General features: G+C 45.0%; 1 non-coding gene across 1 annotated transcript; it reads left to right on the plus strand.

Annotated features, from left to right (window-relative positions):
- Nucleotides 10,309-10,380, plus strand: TRNAQ-CUG. The gene has a single exon. It is a non-coding gene; the product is annotated as a tRNA-Gln (tRNA).

Raw genomic sequence — 26,035 nt, forward strand, 5'->3', positions numbered from 1 at the left:
TTACACCTTAACCAGTGGGTCTCAGGATTCTTGCTTTTTAAAAGTTACTCCAGGCTTCTTGCTTCCTTGAAAATTATGGATTGGATAACTTTGGAAAGCAATGCCAGGTTGTGTTTTTTCTGACATAGAATGGCTCATGGTATCTTCTGATCAAAAACTGTTAAGAAGTCCCCTGTGATGGCACAGAGAATCTGAAACTTCAAGATGTGTATTGGCAGCATCGGTTGCCACTGCCTGGCTTTTCCTAAATTCTTTTTTTCTTTTCATCACTAGAGGGCAGTAATGCTCCAATATACAAAGTTAGTGGGCAGTGACGTCTCTACTTTGAATATTTTGTGGGCTGTAAACCTGCTGTAGACCTATTAGGGAGATAAGCTTCTCCTGGCCTGCTACTAGAATATAAGGGTTGCTTATATTACAGTTTTTCACACAAGATGTTTCTGACCTATTAGAACCTATTAGAGACACTGGCCTCCCATTTTCAGTCACACAGGACTTAATTCTTTTCTATACAAGAAAGTAAATCCAGATTCGGAAGATGTCTCATCTTTTTCATTGTTGCCACGCAGGTTCAAGTCACCATCATCTGTCACTCAGTGAGGTCTACGCTGATGGCTTGCATCCATTAGGATAGACCGGTAACAAAGAATCCCCAAGTCCGACTAGCTTAAATCAAAGTAGGGGTTTCTGCTTATCACAGTTACTCAGGGATTCTGGTTGATTGGAGCCTCCTTCTGGCATGTTCTGCTGTGGCTGTCACAAGGGAAGGGTGTGTGGAGAATCACACACTATTCTTAAATGGCCAGATTTCCTCAAATTAACGAACACCTGTTCAAGAACATCAGAAACATCTATTGACTAAAGTTTTTGAGTTCCAATAGGACAAGCTTTTTAAAAATAAGACACCTCGTTTGGCTTCACTTAAAAATACACGAAAGAAAAGTGAAAGTATCAGTCATTCAGTTGTGTGTGACTCTGCGACCCCATGGACTATAGTTCACCAGGCTCCTCTGTCCATGGAATTCTCCAGGCAAGAATACTGGAATGGGCAGCCATTCCCATCTCCAGAGGATCTTCCCAATCCAGGGATGGAACTCTAGTCTCCCTCATTGTAAGCAGATTCTTTACCTGAACCCTGGTCTGAGTCACTAGGGATGCCCAAAAATATATGAGCATTATCTAAAGTATGAATTCCAACCTCCATTTAAAGAAACTGAAGTATAATTGATACATAATATTGTGTTAGTTTCAGGTATACAACAAATTGATTCAGATACATATATATATATATATACACGTGTGTGTGTGTGTGTGTGTGTGTGTATTTTCCATTGTAGGTTATTACAAAGTATTGAGTATAGTCCCCTGTGTTATGCAGTAAATCCTTGTTGCTATGTAATCTCCATTTGATAAAGTTTTCATCAGTATCTTGAAACAACTGTCCTGGGTATTCTTCCCTATCTACTAGCTTTGTCTGACAATCCCCTACCCTGCGCTGACCCAGCTCTCTGTGCGGCCCCTGGGAAAAGGTCCAGTCGTGGGCCTTCTCTCCTGTCTGCAGTGCCTTCTGTTCTGGGTCCCTCGCTTCTTTCTGCCTGCGGCCACTCCTCTTCCTTTTCATGCTGTGAGAGGGTGGGCCTTGGGGGAGTTTAACGAGACTGTGTTGGTAGGACCGCACAAGATGTAGCCAAGAGGAAGAGGACAGGTGACGGGACCACGCTTCTGGCCGCAGCTTTGCCTTCCCCACTGCCAACTGCCACTGTCAGCCACTGGTCCCAGCGCAGGGGAGTGGCATCCTTTTTCAATCCTTCAGTCTTCTCAGAGTCCCTAATGTGCCCCGCTCCCCTGACTCACATTGGGGTGATGACTGACTCTCTGAACTGCAGCTGTAGGAGGGAACGAGACAGGGAGCAGGCAGGAAGCCCCAGAGGTGGCATCACCAGTGCTCAAAACCCACGCCCCAGGCCAGGAATGTGACTGGTCCTCTGGTCCCATTGGGTTAGAAGGTCAGATATCCAAAGTCAATGCCTTATTTTTTCAAACCTTGGGTCAGGGTTTTGTTCCCTCTGATCAGAGGAAGAGAAAAGTGGACTTCCAGCTGGAAAATCAACAGATTATGATGCTGCTCATGAACCATAGCTAATCTTAACTATTAAACAACATCTGGCTTCCTCTTCTTGAAAGTGTCTCAAATGTGACCTTTCTCAGATATGGTGTAAGGGAAACAGGACTGAGAATCTCTGCCTTGGTATATACTATATCCACCTTCCTTAGTTCCATTTCCTCCCCACCCCAGGCGCTAGGCTGTTTTCTTGCAAGTGATGTCACGGAAATTTTGTGAAGAGAAGTAGTGTGGAACATCTGGATGCCTTGTCCTCTCTCCCATGTCAGGTGTCAGCAGAGATCAAAGCAGCAAATTCAGACTCTATGGTTAGTTTTATATTTTCTCGTGAATAGTTATTCATTTTAAAATGTATTACAGAATATATCAAGCATGAGAAAAGTATGGAGAACAGTTTATCAAGTATCCTTGTATCTACCATGCAAATGACGAAATTTTGTCATTTCTATTTCAAATCTCTCCATCTAATAGATATTATAATCTATTGTATATATGTATTCACTCTATATGTATATGATATTTATTATATACATAACTATTATATAGGATATTATTGGTTTCATTTGCTGTGCCAAAGCTTTTAAGTTTGACGAGGTCCAATTATTTACTTTTGTTTCTTGTTTCCCTTACCTGAGGAGACAGATCCAGAGAAATATTGTTAAGACTGATGTCAAAGAGAGTACAACCTGTATTTTCTTCTAGTTTTTTATGGGTTTAGGTGTTACATTTAGGACTTTATACTGAGTTTCTTTTGTACATGGCATGAGAACATATTCTAATTTCATTCTTTTACATGTAGTCCAGTTTTCCCAATATTATTTATAGAAGAGACTGTCTTCCTCATTGTATATTCTTGCCTCCCTTGTAGATTAATTGACCATATATGCCTGGGTTTATTTCTGGGCTCTCTATTTTATTCCTATGATTATTTATTTTTATGCTTAAAAAACTCAATCCCCTTCAAAAACCCTTCCAAGGACTCATGCATTATGCATTGAACTGTATGAAATTGCCATGATTGTAGGTAAAAAATCATCAAAAATTGATCATTTTGTAAGGGTCCATTTAATACTTGCTTCAGAGTATAAGTTCTATTTTGAAATTATGAGAGGAAGAAACAGTAGAAGGGTGAAATTTTGATAATAGAATACAGATGAGGGCTTTGTCTCTGGGGACAGAAAAGTCCCCAAGTGTTGAATTTGTGCCCCCTTAATCCTTCAATTTCTGGGCATTTCTTCAATTTTATTGTAATTTAGTTACTCAATTTTAACATGGCCTACTTTAAAGTTTTATCAGAAAGTTGCAGGAAGATTATATATTACAGTGTGTTGGATTGGCTTATGTATTCGAAATGTCAAAAATCCCATTTTTGAAGTGATCATTAGGAACAGGAGCTGGCCAGCTTGCTAGCTAGTTGGCCAGGACCTCATTAGTGAGCTCATAAGGTGGCCTGCCGAGTGATGGGGACAAAGAATCGAGAGTGAATTTACATACTTCTCCATCTGATCTTGTTAACACCAGAGAGCTGATTAATAATTGTGGAGAGAATAAAGGTCCTGCCAGGTGGCCCACGGGAAGCAGTACCTAATTAGAACCAACATCCCTTGCCAAACAGAGAGCTAGTGCTGTAGGGCTGATGAATAACCTTCTGACACCGGGTGCTGGAGTCTAGCCAAGCTCCTGTCACTTGCTCTGTAATTTGACTGTGTGATTCACTGACACAAGAGAAGTGGCTCCACGGAGGTAAACCCTCCCACACTCGAGCCCCTCACATGCTCTCAGACTCCTTTTGAATTCCTTCCTCTTGCAGAGACTGGCAATTAGGTAATCTCTCTGACTCAGTTTTTATGATTAAGGTAAATTAGAAGATGGTGTGCGAGCTCAGTCATTCAGCCATGTTAGACTCTTTGTGACCCCATAGATTGTAGCCCATCAGGCTCCTCTGTCCATGGAATTTTCCAGGCAAGAATACTGGAGTGGGTTGCCATTTCCTTCTCCAGGGGATCTTCCTGACCCAGGAATCAAACCTGCATCTCTTGCATTTCCTGCATTGGCAGGTGGATTCTTTACCACTGTGCTACCTGGGAAACCCAATTAGTGACAATTAAATCTGCTATGGAAGAGACTGAGTTAGTATATTCAGTACTGTGGTGTTGGAGAAGACTCTTGAGAGTCCCTTGGACTGCAAGGAGATCCAACCAGTCCATTCTAAAGGAGATTAGTCCTGGGTGTTCTTTGGAAGCAGTGATGCTAAAGCTTAAACTCCAGTACTTTGGCCACCTCATGGAAAGAGTTGACTCATTGGAAAAGACCCTGATGCTGGGAGGGATTGGGGGCAGGAGGAGAAGGGGACGACAGAGGATGAGATGGCTGGATGGCATCACCGACTTGCTGGACGTGAGTCTGAATGAACTCCGGGAGTTGGTGATGGATAGGGAGGCCTGGCATGCTGCAATTCATGGGGTCACAAAGAGTTGGACACGACTGCGTGACTGGACTGAACTGAACTGAACTGAATATGACTTCCAGTAGTTAAGAGACCAGTAACCAGTTAACACACCACATCTCCACTGCAGAGGGGATGGGTTCGATCCCTGGTCAGGGAAATAAGATCCTTCATGTTGTGCAGCAGGGCCAAAAAAATAGAAAAAATAAAATTGCCTCAAGACTTGGGCCCATCTAGCTTTGTGGCTGGCAGGATTTAGTGTCTATTCCTGCCCTCAAATGGAATGGGGGCTGAATGTTGATTCAAATGACAGGGTGGGTATTACCACATCTCCCAGAAGACAATGGCTCGTACCTTTCTCTTAAATTCTTTTAAAAAATTACATAAGTCATCAGCGATAACTTCCATGATAAACAAAAGAAAAAACCAGAGTCAGTTGCCCCATGATCACTCAGACATGGCCTGATGAACACCTTGGGTGGACAGTCTGACCCTGAGCGGAGAGAAGTTTCAGTCCAGAGTACACATGGAGAAAAATGAGTTTCATTAAGGGAAAGGCACTTCCTCCATGTAATAGAGAAAGCAGATAGTAGTTGCGAATAGACGCTTGGTGGCTGAAATACGAGGGATCTGGCACGGAGCGCTCTGTAGTCCTCAGGAATGAGCACCAGCTGACAACAGAGAGAAGGAGGAAGTCAGAGTTTCAGTGGAGGGGAGAGCTAAGAAATCGTAAAACATGGGAGAGGGGCTTAGCAGAGAAGGAAGCAGGAAGGAGCGGGAAGATTTGCTCCACCGTTGAGCGTAAGTTTGGGTTTGGTCACTATGAATTTGACCTGGTAGCATCCTGACTAGTTGGGAGTTTTCTCCAGCAATAACCAGGACTTCAGGCTGAGGCCCAGAGATGGTAGGTGGTCTCGGATCATGCTTAGGGTTTTGCTTTGGAAGGAGAAGATCAAGGAACTGAAAGTGTTTGCAAATGCAGTGTTGGACCCTGCAACTGCAGCTGGATGAGGAGGGACACGACTGATAAAATGCTAGGAAGTGTCGGTGTGTTGGTGACATTGATGAGGTCAAAGAACTCTGGTCTTGGGATGGCAGGAACTTGAGAAAATGATGTGAAGGCAAAGGTTGTGGTATGAGATTAGGCTTTTGAGTTAGTGCCTTTAACTCATCTCCCTCCCCCACTCCCTCCATTCCTTCCCCAGGTCCTTCCTTTTACTGAGAAGCTCAGTGGAAGAGGAGGTATAGTTCTGGAGTGATTGGAAAGGCTCAAAGAGATGAGATTTGAGCTGGCCTTGGAAAGATTGGTGGGGCTTCCCTGGTAGCTCAGTTGGTAAAGAATCCGCTTGTAATGCAGGAGATCCTGGTTCGATTTCTGGGTTGAGAAGATCTTCTGGAGAAGGGATAGGCTACCCTTTCCAGTATTCTTGGTCTTCCCTTGTGGCTCAGCTGGTAAGGAATCCACCCACAATGCAGGAGACCTGGGTTCGATCCCTGGGTTGGGAAGATCCCCTGAAGAACGGAAAGGTTACCGACGCCAGTATTCTGACCTGGAGAATTCCATGCACTGTATGGCATGGGGTCACAAAGAGTTGGACACAACTGAGCAACTCTCACTTTCTGGAAAGACTTGTAGGAGCAAAGAAGCTGCAAGTTACGTGGAGCTGTAATTTTGGTGAATGTATCTCACAGTGAAAATTCACATTTGCTTTCCTTTGCAATGAATAGCTTTCCTCAGTCATTGCTGATTTAGAGGAACATAACTAGTTTGTTATGTCAGACAGGCTCTCAAGGGGGTGTGTGTGTGTGTGTGTGTGTGTGTGTGTACAGGATCTTGGCACTTTAATTCAATGACTTCTGTTTGTCATTTTATCAGGTACTTTGCCTTTAGGGGACTGAGTCATTCTAGGCAAATCTAAAAGAGAATGTGTGATAAATTACAGAATTCCTACTGCTAAAGTTCCAAGACGAGACAGTTCCTGTGGGCTGATCAGCACATTCTTCCCAGTCTACGTCTCTTTCTTTATCTCTCTGTACAGGTATCATTATCTGTGCATTTAGTTATGGTTTGCACTATTTACTGAGGGCTTACTATGTTCTGGGCTTCCCTTGTGGCTGAGCTGGTACAGAATCCACCTGCAATGCAGAAGACCTGGGTTCAGTCTCTGGGTTGGGAAGACCCCCTGGAGAAGGGAAAGGCTACCCACTCCAGTATTCTGGCCTGGAGAATTCCATGGACTGATAGTCCATGGGGTCACAAAGAGTTGGATATGACTGAGTGACTTTCACTTTCACTTCACTACTGTGTTCTAGTCCCATGATATGTACTTTCATTAGCTCATTTAATCCTCAGGACAACTCTGTGAGGCAGGCATTACTATCATCCCCATGTTTTACACAGGAAACTGAGACTTAGAGAGGTTAAGTGTTTTGCTTTCATTCAGCTACCTGGTAGAGCTGAGTGTCAAATGCAGCCTGTAGACTAACCAGAGCTTGAGTAACTTAATTCCGTGCTAGGCGTGTGTGCACATACATGTGTGTGCTATCGGGTTGTGCATGCTTGCTAAGTTGCATGGTGTCCGACTCTGCGATCCTATGGACTGTAGCCATAGCCCACCAGGCTCCTCTGTCCATGGGATTCTCCAGGCAAAAAGACTGGAACTCATTTCTCTTTTGTCTCTAGCATAGGTAGGTGGGTTCTTTACCACTAGCACCACTTGAGTTGTGTGTGCGCACACACACATTTAACAATTGAGATAAAATTCACATACAGACATTCACCATTTTAACCATTTTAATGTGTACTATTCAGTGGCTTTTAGTCTCTTCACAAGGCTTTGTGACCATCACCACTGTCTAACTCTGACCACTTCATCCTTGCAAAAACAAACTCCATGCCCATTAGAGTCACTTCCTGTCTTCCCTTCCCGCCAGCTCTCTGCAACCATTCATTGTCCTTCTGTTTCTGTGAATTTCTCTGTTCTAGATGTTTCATATGGGCTTCCCTGGTGGCTCAGATGGTAAAGGATCTGCCTGCAGTGCGGGAGACCTGGATTTGATCGTGAGTTGGGACGATCCCCTGGAGGAGGGCACGGCAACCCACTCCAGGATTTTTGCCTGGAGAATCCCATGGACAGAGGAGCCTGGTGGGCTACAGTCCCAGGGGTGGCAACGAGTCAGACACAACTGAGTGAATAAGCACACGCAGATGTTTCATAAAGATAGAATCATACAATATGTGGTCTTTTGGGCTTGGCTTCTTTCATTTGTTTTTAAGGCTTATCATGTATCACGATCAGCACTTCATGCCTTTTAAGGCAGAATAATATTCCGTGGGATGGATAGGCCACATTTTGCTTATCCATTCATTAGTTAATGATATTTGATTTGCCTTTTGGTGGAAAATTTCGGCTATTCTAATAACTTCTCTAAATAATACTGCTCTAAACACTGTACAGTTTTTATTTCAACGTACATTTTTTTTCAACTCTCAGGTGGCGTCTGGGCTTCCCTGGTGGCTCAGATGGCAGGTAATACCTAGGAGTAGATATGCCGGTGGTATGGTGATGCCAACTTTTTGAAGAGCCACCAAACTGTTTTCCATAGTGGCTGTTTTCCATTTTACATTTCTACCTACATTGTATGAGGGTTCCAGTTGTTTAAAATTACAGCAGTCCTACTGGGTGTGAAGTGGCATCTCAGTGTGGTTTTGAGTTGCATTTACTTAATGACTGATGATACCAAATTTTTTACTTCATTATTGCAGTCAGGCTTCTGTTGACTAAAAAAAGATGTACACCTTGAGAGTTGTGAGTTAAGTTTTATTTGGGGCAAAATGAGGACTGCAGCCTGGGAGGCAGCATCTCAGATAGCTCTGAGAGACTGCTCCAAAGTGGCAGTGGGGGAGAGTCAATATATAAGGTTTCGGTGAAGGCGGAGTTCAATACCATGAAGCACTCATTTTACAAAAGGTTTTTTTGTTAGTCTTGAGGATCTGATATCACCATGAAGGGATTTAGCGCTTCTCTAGATATGAGGAGATACAAGGATTGAGATCATAAAATCGGTCCCTAAAAACATCCAACTATCTAAAGAGCTGTCCCACCAGATTCCCTGGAGCATGCCTCTCTCCACCCTGAACTCCCTCAGAGGTTGCTGAAGGTCATCAGCTATAGCAGCATGGGGTTCAGTCTCTGTAGAGGCAGATGGCAAACGCCTTTGTGGTTCAGTTGTTGGCATTGCTCTTGGTAAGTGCCAATTTGTAGTTGACACTTTCATTGCTGATTCATGCAAGAAAGACTTCAACACTGACGTTTTTTGAAAAAGCTTGGCAGAGATTGCTAGTGCTAAGTGATCTCCAGTTTTCTAACCCCTTCTGGACAAGTGGAAGGAATACTCTTTTCTCTTTCATGTGACTAGTTCTGGCCAATGAGATGTGAATAAAAGCAATACTGGTCACTTCTGGGCTGCACCATTTATCCATTTGCATGAGACACTCCATTGCTAATATCTCGAAGCAGACTTGCTGGGTTGTGTTGTCACATACAATTTCAACCGTATTATATAATGTCTACTTTTGCTCTTTGTACCAGTTGCAATAATTTACATTATGACCAAGGTGATAAGAAAGGGCCATTTCTCCACATCATCACCCAATTTCTGAAAAATTTAAAGTATTTTGCCAGAATTTTCTGGTGGCCTAGCAATTAGGACTCTGAGTTTTCACTGTCAAGGGCCTGAATTTGATATCTGATCAACGAACTAAAATTCTACAAACCATGTGGCCAAAAAAAAAAAAAAAAAAAAAGCAGCAATCTATTGTCTATAAAACCATTTTTGTTATAAATTTGCATTTCCATGATGACTAGTGAAACTGACAATCCTTTCACATATTTACTGGCTGTTATTTCATTTTCTGTTTGGTCTTTTCTGTAGGGATCTTGCTTCATTTATCACTGCTCTAAGTATTCTCTCTATATCTTAATAACTGTCCACATGCAGAATCCTTCTTGCACAAGGATGGTGTCAGAAAACAAAATTATGTCAGGCTCTCTTGTAACGAGAGTGCGGTGTCGAACCTAGATTCGTCCCATAGAAGACTTTTTTAGAAGTGAATGATTTGAGTGATTTCCTTAGGGTAAAACAGTAGCTGCTGTTAAAAAACCTCATCCTCAGCACTGAAACCCAATATACACTTACTTCTCATAACAAAGTCTGATGCTGGAGTTCTTGGTGGAGCAGACTTCCACACTGGTTCTCAGAAACTCGTGCACTGGAAGAAGCAACAGAGAACCATTTGCAGGAAGATTTTACGGGCTCTTCTCGGAAGTTGTATGCTTCTTTTCCTGATACATCCTATTGGCCAGGACTCAGGCACGTACCTCACGTAACAGCAACAGAAATATAATCTGGTCATGGGTTTTGGTGAGTGCATAGGAGTTCAGCTACGTGGTGAAATTACTCTTTTGACTAGCATGGTGACAGATGGCTGGTTTTTGGGGGAAGCAATGGTGGAGCTTTAGAACGTTTAGCCTCGAGAGCCATAGAACGAGCAAGACGGCAAAGGTGGTTCGCTAGAAATTTCTGCAGTGTGGTTGGGTGTTGTTCCTGCTCGCCTAGCTTCAGTGGCTGGCTTTCTACCCCTCCCAGGAATTCTCATGGCTGTCTAAATATCTTTCAGCAAGTTCCTTTTCCGCTGAAGTACCTTCAGTTGATTTCATTTCTTTTTCTTGGTTGGGCTTCCCTGGTGGCTCAGAGGTTAAAGCATCTGCCTCTGATGCAGGAGACCCGGGTTCGATCCCTGGGTTGGGAAGATCCCCTGGAGAAGGAAATGGTAACCCACTCCAGTATTCTTGCCTAGAGAATCCCATGGACAGAGAAGCCTGGTAGGCTACATAGGTCCACGGGGTCACAAAGAGTCGGACACGACTGAGCGACTTCACTTTCACTTTCTATATTTTCCACCAGGTGGCTCTAGTCTCTCAATGTAAACCCTGCCTACAGCCAGCTTTTGAGCCAGGCTTACTTTTGTGGGTTACTCCCCTCTGCACAATCAATTTCGACTCTCCTCCAAGGCTTTAGACAAAACCATTTCATAGGCTTGAAAGCATCTTCTTCCTATCTTCCATGGTACATTACTCTCCTTGTTTAAACTACTGGAGAAGGAAATGGCAACCCACTCCAGTATTCTTGCTTGGGAAATTCCATGGACAGGAGGGCCTGGTAGGCTACATACAGGCCATGGTGCTGCAGAGTCAGGCATGACTTAGCGACTAAACAAGAAGACTCAGCCCAATAATTTATTATTATTTTTTGATGACACTAAGCTATCTTCTACCACAATTTCTATGGTGGGTGGTGACCAAGCCTAGTTCTCCGCACCTGATGGCCCACTGGTGCTGTCAGAGGCAGCAGACAGTATGCCCCTCTCTGCAGCCAGGAGTTGCTCATATGGCTTAAGAAGTTCCAATGAAAGTGGACAACCTGAGATTCTGGGCTCTTCCATTTTGGTGGATTCCTTACTCTGCTTGATCTGATGAAACCACTCAATTCTGGGAGCCTCTCCATGCAAAATTAGGAGCAATCAGGAAGTAGTCACAATCCTAGACAGCATATTAAAAAAGCAGAGACATTACTTTGCCAACAAAGAGTCATCTAGTCAAGGCTATGGGTTTTCCAGTAGTCATGTCCACACATGTGAGAGTTAGATTATAAAGAAAGCTGAGTGCCGAAGAATTGATGCTTTTGAACTGTGGTGTTGGAGAAGACTCTTGAGAGTCCCTTGGACTGTGAGGAGATCCAACCAGTCCATCCTAAAGGAAATCAGTCCTGAATATTCATCGGAAGGACTGATGTTGAAGCTGAAACTCCAATGCTTTGGCCACCTGATGTGAAGAACTGACTCACTAGAAAAGACCCTGGTGCTGGGGAAGATTGAAGGTGGGAGGAGAAGGGAATGACAGAGGATGCGATGGTTGGATGGCATCACCAACTCAACAGACATGAGTTTGAATAAACTTCGGGAGTTGATGATGGACAGGGAGGACTGGCGTGCTGCGGTTCATGGGGTTGCAAAGAGTTGGACACGACTGAGCAACTGAACTGAACTGAGGAAGTAGTCTGCTTGTCTATAGCTTTCTTCTTGTGTATATTCACTTCACTGCTCATTGGGTGGTTAAGTACCAAGCAAAGGCAGAAAAAACCTTAAACTAAGTCCAAATCATCATTCTGAAAAATCACTGAATTCAGATCAGTTTTGTGATGTGATCCAGCTCAGACCCCTAATCAACTATTTCCTTAAAATAATCCTTATATTAAAGATACATCTGTGTATACATGTGTGTGATAGTAATTGGAAAATTAATAACTTGTTTCCTTCTGCTGTGGACTGAGCTAGAAAGAATGAAAAACACTTTTCCATTTTCCACTCCTGAGTTATGTTGTTTTGGAAGACCTAGGTCCATTAGGGAGGGGAGGGGTCTGTTGGCAGAAGAATGTTGGATGGACAGTATAAGGAAAGGAGGAGACTGGAAACTTGGCATATTCCATTATTCATTCAACAGATATGTGTCACTGACATATGCCAGGCACTTTTCTAGGCACTGGATTGTTGTTGTTTTAGTTGCTAAGTTGTGTCCAACTCTTTTGTGACCCTATGGACTTCAGCCCGCCAGGCTCCTCTATCCATGAGATTCTCCTGGCAAGAATACTGGAGTGGGTTGCCATTTCCTGTTCCAGGGGATTTTCCCCACCCAGGGATCAAACTCATGTCTCCTGCATTGGCTGATGGGTCCTTTACCGCTGAACCACCTGGAAAGCCCAGGCATTGGATACATACCAGAAAGTAGGATTTGGCTCTCAGGGGATTTATGTTCTTCCAAAGAACACAGAAAATCAACACAAAGTCCATAAATCAAATGGTTTCAGATACTGATCTGTGCTATGAAGAAGCTGTGACCAGGCTGTGGGGTGTAGAATGCCAGGAACAGCTGTTGAACTGAGGCCTGGAAGGATGGGGAGGCAGTAGCTAAGTCCCCCAGGGCTGGAAAGAGGCTTGTGAGTTTCATAAAGTGGGAAGAGCTGAGCTCACTTGAATGCAACAGCTCAGAGGTGGAAAGACATACAAAGGCTGTGGCTGCTGGGCTGAGTGAGGACTCTCCCTCATGGTTGAACTTGGCACAAAGGAGGGGTTAAAAGTGCATGCCACTGAACACACCTAGCATATAGCCTGGGCAAGGAACAAGGCAGCGTCTATGTCCTGGTGTGATAAGCAGAAGCTGCCTCTTTTTTTTTTTTTTTAAATCATAAGCTCCATGATTTCTTATGCTCATGGGAGATGGAAAGAACCTTCGGAAATGACAGATACTAGACTCTCCATCACTTTTGGAAAGGACAGTCTTAATAGATGTAATTTGACTAAAATATAGAAACTGGCACTTTTAATGTCTTTCTTGTCATGGAGCTGTACAAACCAGCTACACATTACCTACAGGGGCTCACCTGAATTCTCTTGTGAGAACACAGGTGCCTTGAGGTCAGGGACTTGACTTTGAAAGATAGAATATTTTCTGTCATATCAGGAAATAAAGGATGTCACAGTCATCAGCAGTTGGCAGCCCCCAGGGAAGGTGAGCTGGTGAGCCCTGAGGGAACTCAGGAAAGAAAGAATACCTGCCATCTAGCAGCCACGGAAAAGAAATGCAAAAAAGCAAAATGGCTGTCTGAGGAGGCCTTACAAATAGCTGTGAAAAGAAGAGAAGCAGAAAGCAAAGGAGAAAGGAAAGATATTCCCATTTGAATGCAGAGTTCCAAAGAATAGCAAGGAGAGATAAGAAAGCCTTCCGCAGCGATCAATGTAAAGAAATAGAGGAAAACAATAGAATGGGAAAGACTAGAGATCTCTTCAAGAAAATTAGAGATACCAAGGGAATATTTCATGCAAAGATGGGCTCGATAAAGGACAGAAATGGTATGGACCTAACAGAAGCAGAAGATACACAGAAGAACTGTACAAAAAAGATCTTCACGACCCAGATAATCACGGTGTGATCACTCACCTAGAGCCAGACATCCTGGAATGTGAAGTCAAGTGGGCCTCAGAAAGCATCACTACGAACAAAGCTAGTGGAGGTAATGGAATTCCAGTTGAGCTATTTCAAATCCTGAAAGATGATGCTGTGAAAGTGCTGCACTCAATATGCCAGCAAATTCGGAAAACTCAGCAGTGGCCACAGGAGTGGAAAAGGTCAGTTTTCATTCCAATCCCAAAGAAAGGCAATGCCAAAGAATGCTCAAACGACTACACAACTGCACTCATCTCACACACTAGTAAAGTGATGCTCAAAATTCTCCAAGCCAGGCTTCAGCAATACGTGAACCATGAACTTCCAGATGTTTAGGCTGGTTTTAGAACAGGCAGAAGAACCAGAGATCAAATTGCCAACATCCACTGGATCATGGAAAAAAGCAAGAGAGTTCCAGAAAAACATCTATTTCTGCTTTATTGACTATGCCAAAGCCTTTGACTGTGTGGATCACAATAAACTGTGGAAAATTCTTCAAGAGATGAGAATACCAGACCACCTGACCTATGTCTTAAGAAACTTATATGCAGGTCAGGAAGCAACAGTTAGAACTGGACATGGAACAACAGACTGGTTCCAAATAGGAAAAAAGTACCTCAAGGCTGTATTTTGTTGCTGCTGCTGCTGCTAAGTCGCTTCAGTCGTGTCCAACTCTGTGCGACCCCATAGACAGCAGCCCACCAGGCTCCCCCATCCCTGGGATTCTCCAGGCAAGAACACTGGAGTGGGTTGCCATTTCCTTCTCCAATGCATAAAAGTGAAAAGTGAAAGTGAAGTCACTCAGTTGTGTCTGACCCTCAGCGACCCCATGGACTGCAGCCTACAAGGCTCCTCCGTCCATGGGATTTTCCAGGCAAGAGTACTGGAGTGGGTTACCATTGCCTTCTCCGTTGTTATTTGTTGAGGATAATGTAATTAGGGGCAAAATCTTGAGCTCCATACTTATTCACATCGTAACCAAAAGATCTTTTCCAAGCTGGAAATTATATATGTAGTCTGAGAATGTCTTATTTATATATTTTATAATATATAAGCTCAGTAGAATTAGTATGTTTCATGAAATTGCCAACCTTCATACCCCTTTACTTAGAAAACAAAAGCTACAAATTATCTGAAGTAAATTCTGTATGAGGTGCAACCACTATGGGAAACAGTATGGCCTTTCCTCAAAAAATTAAAAATAGAACTACCTTGCTGCTGCTGCTGTTGCTAAGGCGCTTTAGTCGTCTCTGACTCTGTGCGACCCCATAGACGGCAGCCCACCAGGCTCCCCTGTCCCTGGGATTCTCCAGGCAAGAACACTGGAGTGGGTTGCCATTTCCTTCTCCAATGCATGAAAGTGAAAAGTGAAAGTGAAGTCGCTCAGTCGTGTCTGACCCTCAGCGACCCCATGGATTGCAGCCTACGAGGCTCCTCCGTCCATGGGATTTGCCAGCCAAGAGTACTGGAGTGGGGTGCCATTGCCTTATTTAACTTCTATGCAGAGTACATCATGAGAAATGCTGGACTGGAAGAAGCACAAGCTGGAATCAAGATTGCCAGGAGAAATACCAATAACCTCAGATATGCAGATGACACCACCCTTATGGCAGAAAGTTAAGAGGAACTAAAAAGCCTCTTGAAAGTGAAAGAGGAGAGCGGAAAAGTTGGCTTAAAGCTCAACATTCAGAAAACGAAGATCATGGCATCTGGTCCCATCACTTCATGGCAAATAGATGGGGAAACAGTTTCAGACCTTATTTTTTGGGGGCTCCAAAATTACTGCAGATGGTGACTGCAGCCATGAAATTAAACGATGCTTACTCCTTGGAAGGAAAGTTATGACCAACCTAGATAACATACTAAAAAGCAGAGACATTACTTTGCCAACAAAGGTCCATCTAGTCAAGGCTATGGTTTTTCCAGTGGTCATGTATGGATGTGAGAGTTGGACCATAAAGAAAGCTGAGCATTGAAGAATTGATGCTTTTCAACTGTGGTGTTGGAGAAGACTCTTGAGAGTCCCTTGGACTGCAAGGAGATCCAACCAGTCCATCCTAAAGAAGATCAGTCCTGATTGTTCATTGGAAGGACTGATGCTAAAGCTGAAACTCCAATACTTTGGCCACCTCATATGAAGAGTTGACTCATTGGAAAAGACTCTGATGCTGGGAGGGATTAGGGGCAGGAGGAGAAGGGGACAACAGAGGATGAGATGGCTGGATGGCATCACCGACTCGATGGACATGAGTTTGAGTGAACTCCAGGAGATGGGGATGGACAGGGAGGCCTGGCGTGCTGCGATTCATGGGGTCACAAAGAGTCAGACACAACTGAGCAACTGAACTATCTGACTGACTGGGCAGCCATCAAACTGCAGCCACTCCCTACAGTGAGGAAGTTCAGGATGTGAAAAACACAAGAAATTGGCCCCAGATAACTGAAGTGCATATCAAAGGAAGGATTTCAGTGAGCTAAGACTCTTGTATTTTTCCACACATAGAAAAGCCCGAACTCTTGCATTTTTTTCACACATAGAAAAGCCCTAAATTCCTTAACTTGGGATATTTGGTGTATTTTAATTTACAACAAAACTTTTGATGTTCAGAGTACCTGCCCTTCATTGCAAAACTTCTATATAACCTGGCTCTCCAACAACCACCCCTGTGGCCCCCCCTTTCCCTGCCCCAGAGTAGTTCTCGCAGGGTTACATGAGATGCTGCCTCCTACACTAAAAATTTCCACCAAATAAAACATATTAATGGCTCTCAACTTTTAGGCTATGTGTATTTTTGTATTTTTTCGGTCAACAACTTCATGCTCAGAAAGTTCCAGTGATTTGAAATTTGAAATCTAACATTCAGTAGCCATTTCAACACAACAACAACAACAAAAAAGTTTTTAAGTCAAACTGTTCTAGGTTTAAGGAGACCTTTGTGAAAATAGGGCATCATTTGACTAGTCCAGGGTGGGACCAGTAAGAGGTTAGACCTGGAGACCTGTGTTCCAGAGTGTTCCAGAATATTCCATTTGCTGCTCAGTGGCCAGGGATGATGATTTTCCTCCTGGAGGCCTCCATGATCTGGGTCTCTCCTAGACCTGGTGTCTCTGTGACCTGGCAGGAGCTGTGGGCAGGGAGGTGTAGGCAGAGGCTTTCATGACCTTCAAAACGCAGCGCCCAGTTCCTGTGGGGGTGAGTGGCGGATCCTGGATGGTTGTACAGAAGGGGCTGCATCTCGCCCCAGGAAGCCAGCTCCTGTGAGCCTCTGGCTCAGGAAGGGCTGGAAGGTGCCAAGAAACCTTCCAGGAGGGGGTCGCTGCATCTGCGGTGGGCGTTCAGTGCATCCGCCGGGGGCCGCGCACGCATACCACCTGTTTTCTGTGTGCTCTGCGGCCTGGATCCGGGGTTGGGGGTCCGAAGAAGCCGATGCAAATATTAGCTTCTGGGGCGGCCACGTGGCCAGGGGCCAGTGCTCCGAGCCGTGTCCTCTCTCTCTCCAGCTTCTTGGCTTCGCTGGAAGGGGTGGTGTCAAACTAGGAGATTATGTGCTGGTCCCTTGATGGTGCGCCAGGTTTTTGAGTGAGCAGGTGTTGTTAGCTGCCGGAGTTAGTTGCTAAGGTTTGAACCCAAACCAGGAAAAGGGTGGGTGTGCAGGACGGCAGAGTTGGGAGGGAGAGCACCTGTGAAGGGTTGGGGGGGTAGGAGGTGAGTCAGCTGGAAATGGCCGCCTCCTTCCTCGTCTGTCCACCCAGCTGGCACTGGAATCCGGAGTCGAGGCAGCCCAGCAACGGTTCCTGGCTCTGCCAGCACCACACTGACCAGGCTGGCTCTAGGCTACTGGGCGCTGAACATCTTCCTGACCTCAGGAGAACACAGGCCTGCCAGACCTTTAGGTGTAAATGGAGCCTTCCCTAATCCCCTCCTTTTTTGCAGATTCCTACCAACATGACGCAGAAGGCAATGGCAACCCACTCCAGTACTGTTGCCTGGAAAATCCCATGGACGGAGGAGCCTGGTAGGCTGCAATCCATGGAGTCACTAGGAGTCGGACATGACTGAGCAACTTCACTTTCACTTTTCACTTTCATGCATTGGAGAAGGAAATGGCAACCCACTCCAGTGTTCTTGCCTGGAGAATCCCAGGGATTGGGGAGCCTGGTGGGCTGCCGTCTATGTGGTCACACAGAGTTGGACATGACTGAAGCGACTTAGCAGCAGCACCACCAACATGACAGAGAAAGCCTGCAACCAAAGCTCGATCTACTCTTGCTTGGGCAGGTGCCTCTCCTGAGTCCTTTCTTTAGCTCCAGGTCCTGTGCAGGGAGATGGTGACCCCATGACTGCAGGTTTCCTTCCTGACATCCTCTGTCTCTCTGGGGAGTCATGCCATTCACTGCAAGTCATTTAGCCCCATCCCCACTAGTGACGAAGTGTTACTGGACCACCAGCAGGGCTAAATGTATTGTCATTGCAAGGCTGCCAAGTGGATTAATGGATGATTTCAAAACACAAAAGGCTAGGTGGCAAGAGGAACCCACTCTCATTTCTATAGCCCTCTTTCCAAAAGAGGGAACCCTGGAGCAACCAAGTTTGGGCTGCCAGGTGATTGAGGGCCCCTCCCACTTCCAGGAGAGGTGGCCTTGGCTCTGCAACCCTGAATCTCTGGGCCTCTGTTTCTTTACCTGTAAAATAGAGGCTGGTAAAAGGTGAAAGGATGGATGACCATAATCTCTTCCATCTTTGAACTACACAGTTCTATCCTAGCAGCTGGGATTGGTAAGAGCTTGAAGGAGAGTTTGCTGGGTGGTGTGGGCAGCAGTTTGCCCTCCTTTCTGGCCCTAAGGTTGATGGCTCTGAAGGCAGAGTAGATTGATCAAGACTGCAAGAAACGAGAAATCTCCTCTACCTCTGGATCAATGGAAAAATTCATCCGAATCTCCCTAAAAGAACTCATTTTTTCCTTTTCACATGTCTTTCGGTTATAGGAAAAATAATTTGGGCAACTGACAGTAAAGTTTTTGTTACTCCTGTAGTAAAGAACATTTATTAAGATCCTGTTTGACCTGGAAATACAGATGGAATCAAATTATGGTTTTGTTTTATCAGAATGCTTTCCCCTTCTAGTGATTCTGAGCTGGATCCTGCTGGTAAAGTGTTGAAGTCACAGGAAGACATGGGAGGGGTGGGGCTGGTACTGATGCTTTCAGGTTCCAAGGCCTGAATAAGCGAACAATATTCGAGTTTTACAGCAGCTGCCCCAGAAACCTGATTCAACCCACAGCAACAAAATTTAGTAATTCCTCCAAAGAAAAGGTGAATATATATATATATATTTTTTTTCCTGATGCTCAGAGATATAAAATGAACTTTTTTATTTCTTTCGATTGCTTTTGTAAGTCAAGGAATGTGTTTGAGATTTTCCACATAGTACGGCACTTCTGTAGTTTTTGATTTTCCTTTTTGAAATGGAATAATTGGTTTTGCTTAGAGTGGTGACTGGTACAGTAACGGAACTGGCTAATAGAGAAAACATAGTTTTCAATATTAATAGTTTTAGTAGTAAACCGCTAACTAATCTATGGTACCTATTGTGCTATATCACTGGACTGTGTCTTTGGCCTCTTAGCATCAAAATCACCTGGGATTTTTTAAAATAAAGACCACAAGCCTGTTCCAGACCTACTAACAAAGTTGTTGTTGTTTTTTTTTTTTTGGTTTAATGGTTTGGATTTGCTCTTTATTTTTTTTCTAAATAAACGTTTTAATAAGTTTTTAGTAAGTTTTTCCGGTGCTCTGTTGTGTGCTGAAGAAACAGACTTACATGCCATTCTGCCCTGTCGTAGCCCTTATGCTGTTCATTCTGGCTCTGTTTTATTTGGCTCACTCTCGCCTCTCTAACCGGATTGTAAGCTTCTGCAGGGCAACACACCACCAGCTTCTCTAGTGTTTAGGATGCACCGGTGCTATTCACTTTGAGGTTTCCATAAGAATCTGTAATTTGTAACCAGAAGGTCTGGCACACTTGGGGATTCTGCGGGGTAGCTGGTGGTCCTAGGAAGGAGGATGCAGTGAGGGAAGGTGGAGGGGGTCAGGCTTGATGCTTCCAGATGCAGGCACATGTTTTCCTCCCTTCTTGGAAAGCCTCTGCTCTAGGGGTCCTTCCTTTGCCGGAAGTGTGGGTCCTGCGGTTCTGACACCAGAGAAGGGCCTTGTAGCATCGAGTTTGGGGAGTATGTGAGGCTGGAGGAAAGCGAAGGGAGAAATAATGACTCCAGGGCACTGCAGTCCTGTTGCTTGAAAATCTCAGAGTTCCCGGTGGGATCTGAAACTGGACCTGAATATAGAGAGCAAGGAGAGACCAAGAAAGAGGCAGATTGGTAGGTGGTGGGTTTGATAAACTTTCCCAGAGGCTTAGCTTGGGCAGCTGCGAGAGGAGTGGATCCCAGCATTCACCCGCCTCGCTTGCCCACCGGCTCAGGGGTCAGCGCCGTCTCGTGCTCTTCGTGACCTCCTCCACCGCGTCCCTGGCTCAGTGGCCAGCGTCTGCTGGCTTTGGCTCTGACTCAGGTGGTTAAAGGCGAGCTGGAGACCCCGAGGAGGTCCCAAGGAGAGGGCGGCAGGAGAAGGCGGAGGCGCGAGGACCCTCGGCTCCCGGGAGAAGGGATCCAGCGGCTGCTGAATGCAGTCTTGCGTTAAGACCGGCACGTGAAAGCCCGGCCTCGCAGCTCTTCCGGCGGCCAAGCCGTGTTCACGGCGAGGAGTGAGTGACCGTCTCAGTGAGTGGGGTCAGCCCAGCGGGACCAGGTGAGGGAGCACCAACGCGGGGCCGTGGGGGAGAGGTGGCCAGCGCAGGGCGGGTGCAGACGCCTGGGGCGGACGGGGCGAGGGGGCAAGCAGAGGGGCACCGGGTCTCCTGGAGGCCGTGGCCGTGGCCGTGGCCGGCTCGGGGGGACTGGATCGCTCAGCACAGTCGTGGACCCAGATGCTGAAGGAGAGGAACCAGGGGGGAGGACGGGTGGGCTGGGGAGGAGCCGGGGCCACGGGCCTTCAGCCAGAGCGACACCTGCCCGGTGGTTTCTTCCACTGCTGGTCTCCCTCTACAAAGCGCCCTGTACGAGTCATAACCTTTCGCGGGAAGCTTATTTCAGTGGCTTAGGGCTTTTTTCAGAAAGCATGCGCGTGCAGGGGTGAGCTAAGGAGAGCCCGCCTTGGGGCCGGAGCTCGTGAATGGTGAAGGAGGCCACGAAAGCCGCCTGCCGGCGGCTGGAGGGTGCATGGGTGGTCCAGGCTCAGCGAGCGGCTCCCCCAAGCTTGCTTTTCCACCTCCAGGTTTTCCATTACACCTCTAGTTCATAGTTGAAACTGTGTAAATTGTACGAGACTATTTTATATTATGCTGCTGCTGCTGCTGCGTCGCTTCAGTCGTGTCCGACTCTGTGCGACCCCATAGACGGCAGCCCACCAGGCTCCCCCATCCCTGGGATTCTCCAGGCAAGAACACTGGAGTGGATTGCTATTTCCTTCTCCAATGCATGAAAGTGAAAAGTGAAAGTGAAGCTGCTCAGTCGTGTCCGACTCTTAGCGACCCCATGGACTGCAGCCTATCATGCTCCTCCATCCATGGGATTTGCCAGGCAAGAGTACTGGAGTGGGGTGCCATTGCCTTCTCCGTTTTATATTATATATATATCTAAATCTATATTATAAATAGTAATATAGATTTCCTAAACTTTCCTATTTTTAAATAGAAATAATGTTATATACAATATACTATATATTGTATAGTTATATAGTCATATAAGTATATACTTTTATTATAAATATATTATGAAATTATATTATGTATTATGTAATTATCTTAAAGTATACATTATATTATGTCATAATGTTATTGTATTATGTGACAATACTTACCATAATATGACTATGATAATTATATTGTGTGATTATATAATTAGTATATACTATTTTATACTATATACTATATATTATATAATACTATATACTATATGTTGTATAATGTAATTAATCACACATACACATATTTATATTATATATGATATGATATAATTGATATATAAATGTATTATTTAATGTATAACTATAGATATTATTATAGATTATCTATTGCATATTATAATTATATAATAGACAAATTGTCTTTTTCCAAGGCACTTAAAATTCTTTATGTTTTCCATGACTCTAAGAGACGGCCAGAGGGCAGAAATATTATTCCTGCTGCTGCTGCTGCTAAGTTGCTTCAGTCGTGTCCGACTGTGCGACTTCACAGGAAAATGTAGTTTAGAGATTCCAGGAGAGTTGCTGGACGATTACAGCACGTTATTGGTTGAGACAGGAACAAAAGCTAGTGCAGTGTGTGATCCGTGGCTGTTTGAGGCCATAGGAACAACCACCTTAGACTCCTGCCGTGGTGGCCTCCTTCAAGCTGGGCTTGCTCTTCTGTTTTCAGATTGATATCCTTGTTGGTGTTTCTCAAAGATGAGGCCTGGTTTCTGGGAGGTAAGAATGCCTGAAGGGAAGCTTGAAATTAACCAGGTATCAGACACTCCAAGTGTGGTACTGTCGTGCAGACGATGGCTGCTTTTGACATCTGTGTGCCTTCCCTCCTCCGTCTCAGTTCCTCTCTTCTACTGGGAGCCCAGGGCCTGTCTTCTCAGGTTCCCGCACCTTCCACCATCCTCTCGTTTAATCTCCTACTCCTGTCCAGTGGCTGTGGCAGGGGCCATCCAGGAGACACCTTTCTTCTCAAAGGTCAGTTCTTGGTCTGCATTAAGTCATTAAAATTAATATATACATTAGACCACTCCAACCGTCTGGGAACTGTTTCTATTAATATTAAAATGTACCTTAGACCAGAACTCAAATGGCCTGGGCACTGATGTTTCTAAAATCAGTACCTGTGCTGCTGTACGTTTATTCCCTGTTCTCCCTTCCCCGTTCCATCTGGATGCGGTTAAGGTCAGGGACAGGAAGGCAACGATCACGAATTTTCTCCTAATATTTGTGCTCCCCTTCTTCTGTCATAACAGAATTCTCAATTTTTAGCTCAGCATCTAGCTGACTAGAATAAACACTACGTTTTGCAACTTCCTTCACAGTTGGGTATGACCTGTGACTAGACTGTATGTAGCCCAGTGGGTGCAGGTGGAAATATTGTGCAGCCCATTTTGAGAACCGTTGTTCATCTTGCTGTTTGGAAAGGAGATGCTGTCATCTTGGATCATGAGATCAAGGCTCCACGTGGTGAGAGCCACAAGATAGAGGGAACCTAGGTTTCTGTCACAGTGGAGCAAACTTTGCAATTTGGGTTGTTTATTTGGATTTGTAGAAGCCAGTGTTAACTTTTTTTTTTTTCATTTATTTCTTTGCTGATCGCTCCAAGCTAATTTCTAATGAATAGAGTGCAATCTAGAGTGCAGCCTGTATGGATTGCTTCTGACCCAAGCCAATTATCCAGGACCCTGGAAGAATGATCATTCACCATTTCCAGACGATGGTGCCTTCCAGGTTGATGCTAATGTGTAGAACTGGGACGGGATATGGATGTGTAATTACACGGTTTATTCCCTGGTTGATTATCAGGAGGAGCAACAAGTCAATAACCTCCAGAAGTCCAACTTCTCCTTTCCATACACAAATCAGAGTCTTTCTGTTCATTCTTTGCCCAAAGCACAAACTCTTGCAGACTCCTCTCTTGAACAACTCCCTCCCTATCCAAGATGGAGCCCATTAGCCTGCACAGAGTCTAGACCTATATTACTGTTTTCTTCTTTGAAATATGTTTTATTCTTACCAGAGAACCACTGCCAAATGAAGGGGGATGGGCACCAGGGCCAATGGCAGTGGGCATGTGTGGATCGAACCGGGACCCCCTGCATTGGGAGAGCAGAGTCTTAGCCACCAGGGAGGTCCCTCCTCTGACTTTTGAAGTCAGAGATGCAAAGCATTCCACCTGCTTTTTACCTTTTCCTTTCTCCACCTCTTGCCTCTCACTACAGGGTCTGGCTGTTCTGCTCAGTTTCTTCTACACTTACTAATTTAACCGGATTTATTTCTGCTAGGTACACTGATGCCTTTTTCTCTTCCTTCATAAAAGATCCCCTCCTGAATGGAGATGTGGACAGAGTGGGGGAGGGAGAGTGTGGGATGAATGGATAAAGTAGCATCAACGTATATACACTATCAAGTGTTAAGATGAATTGCTGGTGAGAAGTTGCTGTGTAGCAGAGGGAGCCCAGCCTAGCGCTCTATGATGACCTGGAGGGATGGCATTCGGGAGGGGAGGGAGGCTCTGGAGGGATGGGATCAGTTCAGTTCAGTTCAGTTGCTTAGTCGTGTCCGACTCCTTGCGACCCCATGAACTGCAGCACGCCAGGCCTCCCTGTCCATCACCAACTCCCGGAGCCTACTCAAACTCATGTCCATCTAGGCGGTGATGCCATCCAACCATTTCACCCTCTGTCGTCCCCTTCTCCTCCCGCCCTCAATCTTTCCCAGCATTAGGGTCTTTTCAAATGAGTCAGCTCTTTGCATCAGGTGGCCAAAGTATTGGAGTTTCAGCTTTAACATCAGTCCTTCCAATGAATATTCAGGACTGATTTCCTTTAGGATGGGCTAGTGGGATCTTGCAGTCCAAGGGACTCTCAAGAGTCTTCTCCAACACCACAGTTCAAAAGCATCAATTCTTAGGTGCTCAGCTCTCTTTGTGTATAATTACGGCTGATTTCCATTATTGTCTGGCAGAAACCAACAGAACGTTTTAAAAATTAAATAAAAAGCATTTACTCTTGGAACAAAAAAAGTCAGCTGGAGAAAACTCTCTCCAGTCTGCTGCTAGAAGGTGTGTGTAGTGTAATGTGAGCAAGGGAGTGCTGTTTCACTGGCTTTGTCAGGCAGTGGAACCTAAGCAAGGGAAAGCCAATCCTATCATATTAACAGGTCTCCCCACACTGAAGGGAGAGGGGTTTTATGGACTGTGAACACCAGGGAGCAGGGATCTTGGGGCCAACTTAGAATTCTGATTCTGCAGTTAATGTGCAGTTAGGTCTCCATCTGTGGCTTTGAGGACTATTCAGGAGATCAAACAGTCAATCCTAAATATTCATTGGAAGGACTGATGCTGAAGATGAAGCTCCAGTACTCTGGCCACCTGATGCGAAGAGCTGACTCATTGGAAAAGACCCTGATGCTGGAAAATATTGAAGGCGGGAGGAGAAAGGGATGACAGAGGAGAAGATGGTTGGATGGCATCACCGACTCACTGGACATGAGTCTGAGCAAGCTCTGGGAGACAGTGAAGGACAGGGAAGCCTGGCGTGCTGCAGTCCATGGGGTCACAAAGAGCTGGACACGACTGAGCGACTGAACAAGAGGAGTTTAATGAGTTCCCACCATCTTGTTTGTAGGGTGCTATCTTGGAATGTGATTAAAACCCTAAACTTGAAAAAAAAAACAAAACCCTGATCCCCTGCTAAACTTCCTCTCTGGCTTGGAGCCACCCACTTCCCACTGTGTCCCCCTCTCACCCATTGCTATTGGCTTTCCACGTAAGCGGTTTAAAGTGAGCTTTCGGATCCCAGTGAGCTTTCAGTGGTTTTGAAGGGCAGTGAAAACAGCTCTGAAAAGATCCAGGCCCTTGCCTATGCCTGGAGTCTGCCCCAAACACTTTCATCTGGGAGTCCCTACTTTCATAGGTTGAGATGTCAGAGGAAGGAAAAAGGGTGAGGAGAGGAGGCTGGAAGAAATAAGCTGCAGCCCAGAACTCTGAAAGGTGGTTCTCAGGTAGAAGGGTGAAATTCATCCCAGCAAGAGAAAAGAAAGCTCTGTTTTCCCCCTTGGATATAGCCCGCATGGAATTTTACACTGTGAAGCTAAAAGGAACCCACTTCGCAGTGATATTTGCACGTTACTTTTGCTACGACTGTCATGTTTTCATGTCTTTGGCAAGTGGAATACATATTCTTGGGTTGCCATTTCCTTCTCCAGGGGATCTTCCCAACCCAGGGGTCGAGCCCAGGTTTACTGCATTGCAGGCAGATTCTTTACCTACTGAGCTATGAGGCAAGCCCTCTTACACAAGAAATCATTCACATTTCCTCAGGGGTTTATTTCTTATTATAATTTGTTCATCTTTGTGAAGGCTTTTTATTTACTTTGATTGTGAATAATCTCCATTTCCTCCTTTAACTTTCCACTGTTAAATTGATTTGCATAAATATTTCAGCCAGGAAAACATCTATGAGAGCATTAATGTTATTTGCCAAATTGACTTATTTGTCCTTGAACCACAGTCTGGCCTGCTTTGAGGACATGCTTTACATATTTTTGTTCTGCGTTTGGATGGTCTGGCTGTTTCTGAAACATTCCCTGGGCTGGGTCTCTGT

Source organism: Capra hircus, chromosome 27, assembly GCF_001704415.2.
Source record: "Capra hircus breed San Clemente chromosome 27, ASM170441v1, whole genome shotgun sequence".
NCBI classification, from domain to species: Eukaryota; Metazoa; Chordata; class Mammalia; order Artiodactyla; family Bovidae; genus Capra; species Capra hircus.